Here is an 8162-nt window from a genome sequence, read left to right on the forward strand (position 1 = left end):
AGTTTCACTCTGTGTCCCTGGGTCAGACCACACCAGGAGCACCGTGCACAGTTCCCATCTCCATATCCCTGAATCAGACCACACCGGGAGCACCGTGCATAGTTCCCGTCTCCATATCCCTGGGTCAGACCACACCGGGAGCACCGTGCACAGTTCCCGTCTCCATATCCCTGGGTCAGACCACACCGGGAGCACCGTGCACAGTTGCCGTCTCCATATCCCTGGGTCAGACCACACCGGGAGCACCGTGCACAGTTCCCATCTCCATATCCCTGGGTCGGACCACACCGGGAGCACCGTGCACAGTTCCCATCTCCATATCCCTGGGTCAGACCACACCGGGAGACCGTGCACAGTTCCCATCACAGTATCCCTGGGTTACTCTGAACTGTTGTAAGATCAGTCAATTCATGATTTGATGTAAGGTAACTTGGTCACTATCAGAATCAGGTTCATCGTCACTGACATCTGACAGGAAACTTGTTCTGCGGCATCTGAAACTCAGTTGCTGGGTGCAGGGATGTTGGGTCGCAGGCCTTGCAGGGTTCTGAAGTTACCTTCAACCCCTACTGAAAACTGCAGAGCCTGCCTTCCCCTCGACCTCACTGTGAGTGCATGGTGATCCCTCTCCCCTGCTGCCTCTGGTGATCCCCGGTCTCCCCTTCCTGGAGACTCTCCCTCTCCGCCTTGGTGCCCTGGTGACTGACGTGCCCTGAACCTGCTCTGTACAGTGATGTATTTGCTGCTTGATCACTTGTAGTTGCTGCCGACACCTCTGTTCCTTCTTTGTTGTCTCACTGAGTATCCTTGCCCCTGAATACACACCCTCACTGTGTCTGTCTTACAACCGGATCAACCACACATTCTCTCCAGCTTTCTCTCAATGTTCTGCCAAATTGACCTACTTTTCTGGAATGTTGCTGGGGGGTAGAATGTGCCTGTTGTGTCCCTGAGCATCTGGTGTTCTGCCCTGCCTTCCCTCAGTACAAGCCTCAGACAGAGTCCGCATCCAGCACACCCTTCATTGGCACCATGGGCTTGCACTGAACTCACTCCCGAACTTTCTCCATCATTTCCTCCCACCTGTGCTTTCAGAACCCCACAGCTGTGTTGCAAGGGCACCCAGACCCATCACAAACCCTGTCAAATATGCTTCACCCTTCCATCAATCTGCCTCTCAGGAGCCCACCCTCGGGGGGAGAGCCCTCAGACTGTACCCTGGACACCCCCACCCTTGCTGCAGGCAGGGTTGAATATTGGTGACTGGTGTATTATTGTCACGTGTCCCCAGATACTGTGAAGAACCTCTGTGTGCATGCCATGCAGACAGATCATTCCACACACAAGCACATCGAGGTAGTGAAAAGAAAACAGAAGGCAGAACTGTCACAGCGACAGTGCAGGCAGACAGGTGCCAGGGCTGTGACGCGGTGGGATGTGACTGGGGCTCAGGTGCAGGTCCAGCCCAGGAGGGTGTCCTCTAACCGGAATCTCCCGAGCTCCAGCCTCCCCCTCTGGGTTTAGCTGGAGTAATGTCCTCAGGAAGCTTTCACACAGGTTGGTTGCTGGGGTAACCAGTAGGTTGAGCCTGTAGCCGATATGGGTGTGTAAGGTCAGATGGCGTGTGGCCAAGCGGGTGTTCTCTACTGACAGGGAGCCGGTCCCTGGTAAATCACACGTTCAGCGGGCAGTCTGCTGTCGAACTTACAGAGGTTTATAAAGTCATGAGGGGCATCAATAGGGTGGATGGCCACAGTCTTTTCCCCAGGGTGGGGAGTCCAAAACCGGAGGGCACAGGTTGAAGGTGAGAGGTGAGAGACAGAGGGGACGTGAGGGGCAACTTTTTCACCCGGAAGGTGGTGGGTGTGTGGAACGAGCTGCCAGTGGCAGTGGGTGAGGCAGGTACATTAACAACATTTAAAAGATTTGTACAGATAAGTGGACAGGGTTAGGGTTAGAGGGATACAGGCCACACATGGGGAAATGGGACTAGCTCGGGTAGGCACCTTGGCCGGCATGGACCAGTTGGGCCGAAGGGCCTGTTTCTGTGCTGTGTGACTCTAGACCTTCTCTGTACTCCGACTGAAGCTGCCAGTGATCCCCACAGACAGTGGAGGACATCCTCACAACGTGCCCCTGGAGCCGGCTCTGCCTCTGTTCCCACCGACTGCTGGGAGCCCCCAGGAAGCCTCGAATGGCACCTCCTCTCCCCACCATCCCACCACTGACTGGTCTGGGGGGGTGGGGCTCCCTCCACTGACCAGTCTGGGGGGTGGGGCTCCTCCCACTGACCGGTCTTGGGGGTGGGTCTCCCTCCACCGACTGGTCTGGGAGGTGGGGCTCCTCCCACTGACCAGTCTGGGGGGGTGGGGCTCCTCTCACTGACCAGTCTGGGGGGGGTGGGTCTCCCTCCACTGACCAGTCTGGGTGGTGGGGCTCCTTCCACTGACCGGTCTGGGGGGGTGGGGCTCCCTCCACTGACCGGTCTTGGGGGTGGGGCTCCTCCCACTGACCGGTCTGGGGAGGTGGGGCTCCCTCCACTGACCGGTCTGGGGGGTGGGGCTCCTCCCACTGACCAGTCTGGGGGGTGGGTCTCCCTCCACTGACCAGTCTGGGGGGTGGGGCTCCTCCCACTGACCGGTGTGGGGTGGTGGGGCTCCCTCCACTGACCGGTCTGCGGGGTGGTGTTCCTCCCACTGACCGGTCTGGGGGGTGGGTCTCCCTCCACTGACCAGTCTGGGGGGTGGGGCTCCTCCCACTGACTGGTGTGGGGTGGTGGGGCTCCCTCCACTGACCAGTCTGCGGGGTGGTGTTCCTCCCACTGACCGGTCTGGGGGGTGGGTCTCCCTCCACTGACCAGTCTGGGGGATGGGGCTCCTCCCACTGACCGATCTGGCGGGTGGGGCTCCCTCCACTGACTGGTCTGAGGGGTGGGGCTCCTCCCGCCGGTGTGTGGGTGGGGATCATTCCACTCTCGTATCCTCTGCCTGTCCGAGCAGGTCGTCACATCGTTCTGCCTCATTCTCCACGTCCCGGAGACCCTCTGGGTCACACGTTCACTCCCCCACCCTCCGGTTTAAACCTGTCACAACCTTCCCAACCCCGGCCCCAGGGGTGGGCACTGTCTCCATCCTCTGCCGGCCTGGCTCTGTCCCGTCGGTGTCCTGACCTCACTCTGACTAATGCAGAAGCAGTTTCTCCAGGGATTGTGCCAGTCCGTGATGGTGTCAACGGAGCGACGATCGCCCCTTGACCGGAGTCACGTCGACCCCTTGACCACCTGAGGTCTGAGACAACTGGAACCTGGAGCAAGGCACAGTCTGCTGAAGGAATCGGTACAGCACGGATACATCCAGTCCAAGAAAACGGTGGCTTTCAGTGAATGAAGCTCAGAAAACAGCAGCTGCAGGGAATCCAAAATAAAACCAAAAAATGCTGGAAACTCTCAGCGGGTCAGGCAGCGTCTGCGGGGAGGGGAACAGCTCACGTGGCAGGTCAGCGACCCTCCGTCAGAACTCTCCCCACAGACGCTGCCTGGCCTGCTGAGTGTTCCCAGCACCTCTGCTGACATCTTCCACTTGTGGGATGGGCTCCTGTCTCCGTGTCCCAGCCAGTGTTCAGCTTCCCAAAGGCCCTTCCTGGAACGCCTGTGGGATCCCGGTACAAGTGCTGTGGTCTGGATCCCTGGATCTGACTCAATGTCGATCAATCCCAGTGCAACAGACCCGGGGATGGTCAGCTGAGAGCTGATCAGCTGTGGCTGTGACCTTCCTCTGGCCGTGTAGTTATCATGCTCCGACACCTCCCCACCTCCCCCCCCCCCCCCCCCCCCCGCCGCCAACACAGCCCAGTCGTCACGGAAACCAGCCTCCCCTCCGTGGACTCTGTCTACACTTCTCGCTGCCTCGGTAAAGCAGCCAACATAATCAAGGACCCCACCCACCCCGGACATTCTCTCTTCTCCCCCCTCCCATCGGGCAGAAGGTACAAAAGCCTGAAAGCACGTCCCACCAGGCTCAAGGACAGCTTCTATCCCGCTGTTATAAAACCATTGAACGGACCTCTTGTCCGCTAAAGGTGAACATCTGATCGCTCGGTCTACCGCCATGACCTTGCGCCTTATTGTCTGTCTGCACTGCACTCTCTCTGTAAATGTGACCCTTTATTCTGCATTCAGTTATTGTTTTCCGCTGTACTACCTCAATGCGCTGATGTTTTGATCTGTATGGACAATACGCAAAACTAAGTTTCCACTGTACCTCTGTACATGTGACAATAACAAACCAAATCTAATGATACCAGCAGCTGAATTCTAAAATATCCTGTGGCCCCAGCCTCCAGCCCACTCAGGCCTCAGCTGCTTCTGTCTGTGGCTCACACCCACGTACAGCACCATCCCCTCCCCTTCCCTGACCACAGCTGCACATCGACTCCTGCCAACCCAGCTCTGCGTCCGCACCGTCCGTTACCAGCCCCACCGCCACAGCACCTCACACTGAACAAACACCGATGTGTTGAGGACCAATCAATATCTGTACAACCGTTCCAGGAACACGTGTGATCGTGTCTGTCTGCTGAGCGACTGGAGGACTGCAGGCCGTCAGTTCAGAGCCAACTTTGTCAATAAAAGACCGTGGGTCAGGGAAACAATGGACATTCAGTGGAAGTGGTTTGAAGGCTCGTTTCTCTCAATCTGCCCTTTATTAACTGTGCAGCCTCTGCTCCTCAGACAGACTTCTGTGATTAGTTAAGTCCCAGAAAAGTTCCAATATATTCAGCCTTTGTTCCCTTCCTCATTGCTACAGAAAGGCCGTTATTGCTGGGCTGAAGGGTTTTGTCAGATTTCAGCGCTGTTTCCCCAGTGCTCCGAGGCGCAGCAACGGGTCGCCCACGGGTTGACCGTCCTGTCAACAATACGTTCCTTTGGTCCCCAGAGTCACCGTCAGCTGCCGAGCTCTTCACTGCAGGCCTTCCAAATACACACAATTCTGCAGTAAACAGGGGGTGGGGAGGGGGTGTTGCGGACAGGGGTGTTGGGGTAGGGAAGGGGTGGTGGGGGGTGGGGAGGGGGGTGTTGTGGAGGGGAGGGGGTGTTGAGGGGAGGGGGCTGTTGGGGAGGGGGTGTTGTGGAGGGGAGCGGGTGGTGGGGAGAGGGTGTTGCGGACAGGGGTGTTGGGGTGGGGAGGGGGTGGTGGGGGGTGGGGAGGGGGGTGTTGTGGAGGGGAGGGGGTGTCGTGGAAGGGGGTGTTGTGGAGGGGAGGGGGCTGTTGGGGAGTGGGTGTTGTGGAGGGGAGCGGATGGTGGGGAGAGGGTGTTGCGGACAGGGGTGTTGGGGTGGGGAGGGGATGTTGCGGACAGGGGTGTTGGGGTGGGGAGGGGTGGTGGGGGGTGGGGAGGGGGGTGTTGTGGAGGGGGAGGGGGCTGTTGGGGAGGGGAGCGGGTGGTGGGGAGGGGGTGTTGTGGAGGGAGCGGGTGGTGGGGAGAGGGTGTTGCGGACAGGGGTGTTGGGGTGGGGAGGGGGTGTTGTGGAGGGGGGTGTTGTAGAGGGGAGGGGGCTGTTGGGGAGGGGGTGTTGTGGAGGGGAGCGGATGGTGGGGAGAGGGTGTTGCGGACAGGGGTGTTGGGATGGGGAGGGGGTGGTGGGGGGTGGGGAGGGGGGTGTTGTGGGGGGGGTGTTGTGGAGGGGAGCGGGTGGTGGGGAGAGGGTGTTGCGGACAGGGGTGTTGGGATGGGGAGGGGGTGGTGGGGGGGGGGGGGAGGGGGGTGTTGTGGAGGGGGAGGGGGCTGTTGGGGAGGGGAGCGGGTGGTGGGGAGGGGGTGTTGTGGAGGGAGCGGGTGGTGGGGAGAGGGTGTTGCGGACAGGGGTGTTGGGGTGGGGAGGGGGTGTTGGGGTGGGGAGGGGGTGGTGGGGGGTGGGGAGGGGGGTGTTGTGGAGGGAGCGGGTGGTGGGGAGAGGGTGTTGCGGACAGGGGTGTTGGGGTGGGGAGGGGGTGGTGGGGGGTGGGGAGGGGGGTGTTGCGGACAGGGGTGTTGGGGTGGGGAGGGGGTGTTGGGGTGGGGAGGGGGTGGTGGGGGGTGGGGAGGGGGGTGTTGTGGGGGGGGGCAGGGAAAGTCTGTGGCTGTGCCACCCCCCGCCGGTTCCAGCTGCCGTCTTGTGCGGGGACTGTGGGTGGGGTGTGGGCTCCCCCCGCGGGAGAGGTGTGTGGGTGCAGGCAGCACCGGTCGATCCACCCACCCCGAGCCCCTGCTCCCTGGGCACGTTTTTTCAAATAAACGTTTATTAAGTAAAAGCACAACCAGCGTCCAAGCCTCCAACCCAGACAGAAAGGGAAGAAAACTCACTGAGCATCTGCAGAGCCACAGCAGCAACGCTGCCAAACACCCGCTGAACTCAGCGCTTCAGAGAGGAATCGCATCCGCACCGTCCACGACACACGCGGTCCCCTGAGGGGCCCACCGAGCGCGGAGCTCAGCCGGGCTGCCCGCGGAGACCGCGCTCCCTCTCCAAGGACACCCGGGCGCGGACGTAAGCGCGGGAGACGGGCAGGCAGGCGGACCGGCCGGAACCCTCGGCCGCCCGCCGCCGGGACCCGTGGATGGCCAACCTGGCTGGGCCCAGGAGCAGATCCGCCAGGAGATCCCCCGCACCGCCCACACTCTCCCCTTCCCCGGACTGACACCCCGCGCCACGGAGACCTGGTCACCTTCCCTGGACCAGCCTCGCCGCTCCCTCCTGGATCTGACACTCCTTTCGATTTCTGGGTGGACAGAGGACAAGAACGGACCGTGCAGGGGGGGGGGGGGTCCGGTGTGACCGACCGTGCCGGGGGGGGGGGGTCCGGTGTGACCGACCGTGCCGGGGGGGGGGGGGGTCCGGTGTGACCGACCGTGCCGGGGGGGTCCGGTGTGATAAGATTTCTTTATTAGTCACATGTACATCGAAACACACAGTGAAATGCATCGTTTGCGTAGAGTGTTCTGCGGGCAGCCCACAAGTGTCGCCGCGCTTCCCGTGCCAACATAGCACGCCCACAACTTCCTAACCCGTACTTCTTTGGAATGTGGGAGGGAACCGGAGCACCCGGAGGGAACCCACGCAGACACGGGGAGAACGTACAAACTCCTCACAGACAGTGGCCGGAATTGAACCCTGGTCGCTGGCGCTGTAATAGCGTCACACTAACCACTACACTGACGGACCGTGCCGGGGTTCAGTGTGACGGACTGTGCTGGGGTTCAGTGTGACGCTGGGGTTCGGTGTGACGGACCGTGCCGGGGTTTCACCGCTGGCCCTCCCTCTCGCTGTTACTGGACCAGAATCTCTGGGTTTTCTGGGATCGTCCCGGGTTTCAGGATCCCGCAGAGTTGAGGTGGGTGATGTGAGCCTGCGAGGGATTGCCAGCCCCAGGGCGGGAATGTTGTGGTAACCGATCTGCTCATGGAACACCCACATTCCCCCCGGGATGGACCTGTGGAAAGGTTGGGGGGTGGGGGCCAGGAATCATGTGCTGTTTGCCTGGGGTCCGAGCCCACACCCGGGCTGTGGAAGGGGGCGTGTGGATGGGCGGAGTTGTGGAGGGGAGGGGGAACGCTAGTGTCTGACTGTCCTCAGGACCCTCTGGGACAGAGGGGAGGCAGAGTCAGGGGCGCAGGATCTGCCAGGTACGGAAGGGTTGTCCCAGTTCGATGGGTTGAATGTCCGTCTTGTCCTCCGGTGGTGGGACTCAAGGTTGTGGGTCTGAGTCCTGGGTCATCCAAGGTTCTAGCTGTGGTCAGCTGTCCGATGGTTACCCAGTGTCCCCCCCCCAACTGTCGCAACACTGTCTGGCCACCATCTCCCCACTGACCCCCCCCCCCCCCGTCCCCCCACCTGTTGTAAGAAAGGTTCTTTGAGGTCTCAAAGGGCAAGGACTCTGGACACAGTCTTTGGAGTTTAAAAATGATTTATTCACAAAGACAAACGCGGGACAGAATGAACACCCACCCCCACCCACACCCCCCCACCCCATCCCCACACCCCCACCCCCACACCCCCACAACCCCACCCCCCCACCCACACCCCCACCCCAACACAACAAATGGTACAAACAAATCGAGGAAGAAACAAGACACCTGCCACTCTCCCTGCCTCAGTGCAAGCATCGGATCCATGGTCCCAGGGA

This window comes from Pristis pectinata, chromosome 34 (genome assembly GCF_009764475.1).
Source record: "Pristis pectinata isolate sPriPec2 chromosome 34, sPriPec2.1.pri, whole genome shotgun sequence".
Taxonomy (NCBI): Eukaryota; Metazoa; Chordata; class Chondrichthyes; order Rhinopristiformes; family Pristidae; genus Pristis; species Pristis pectinata.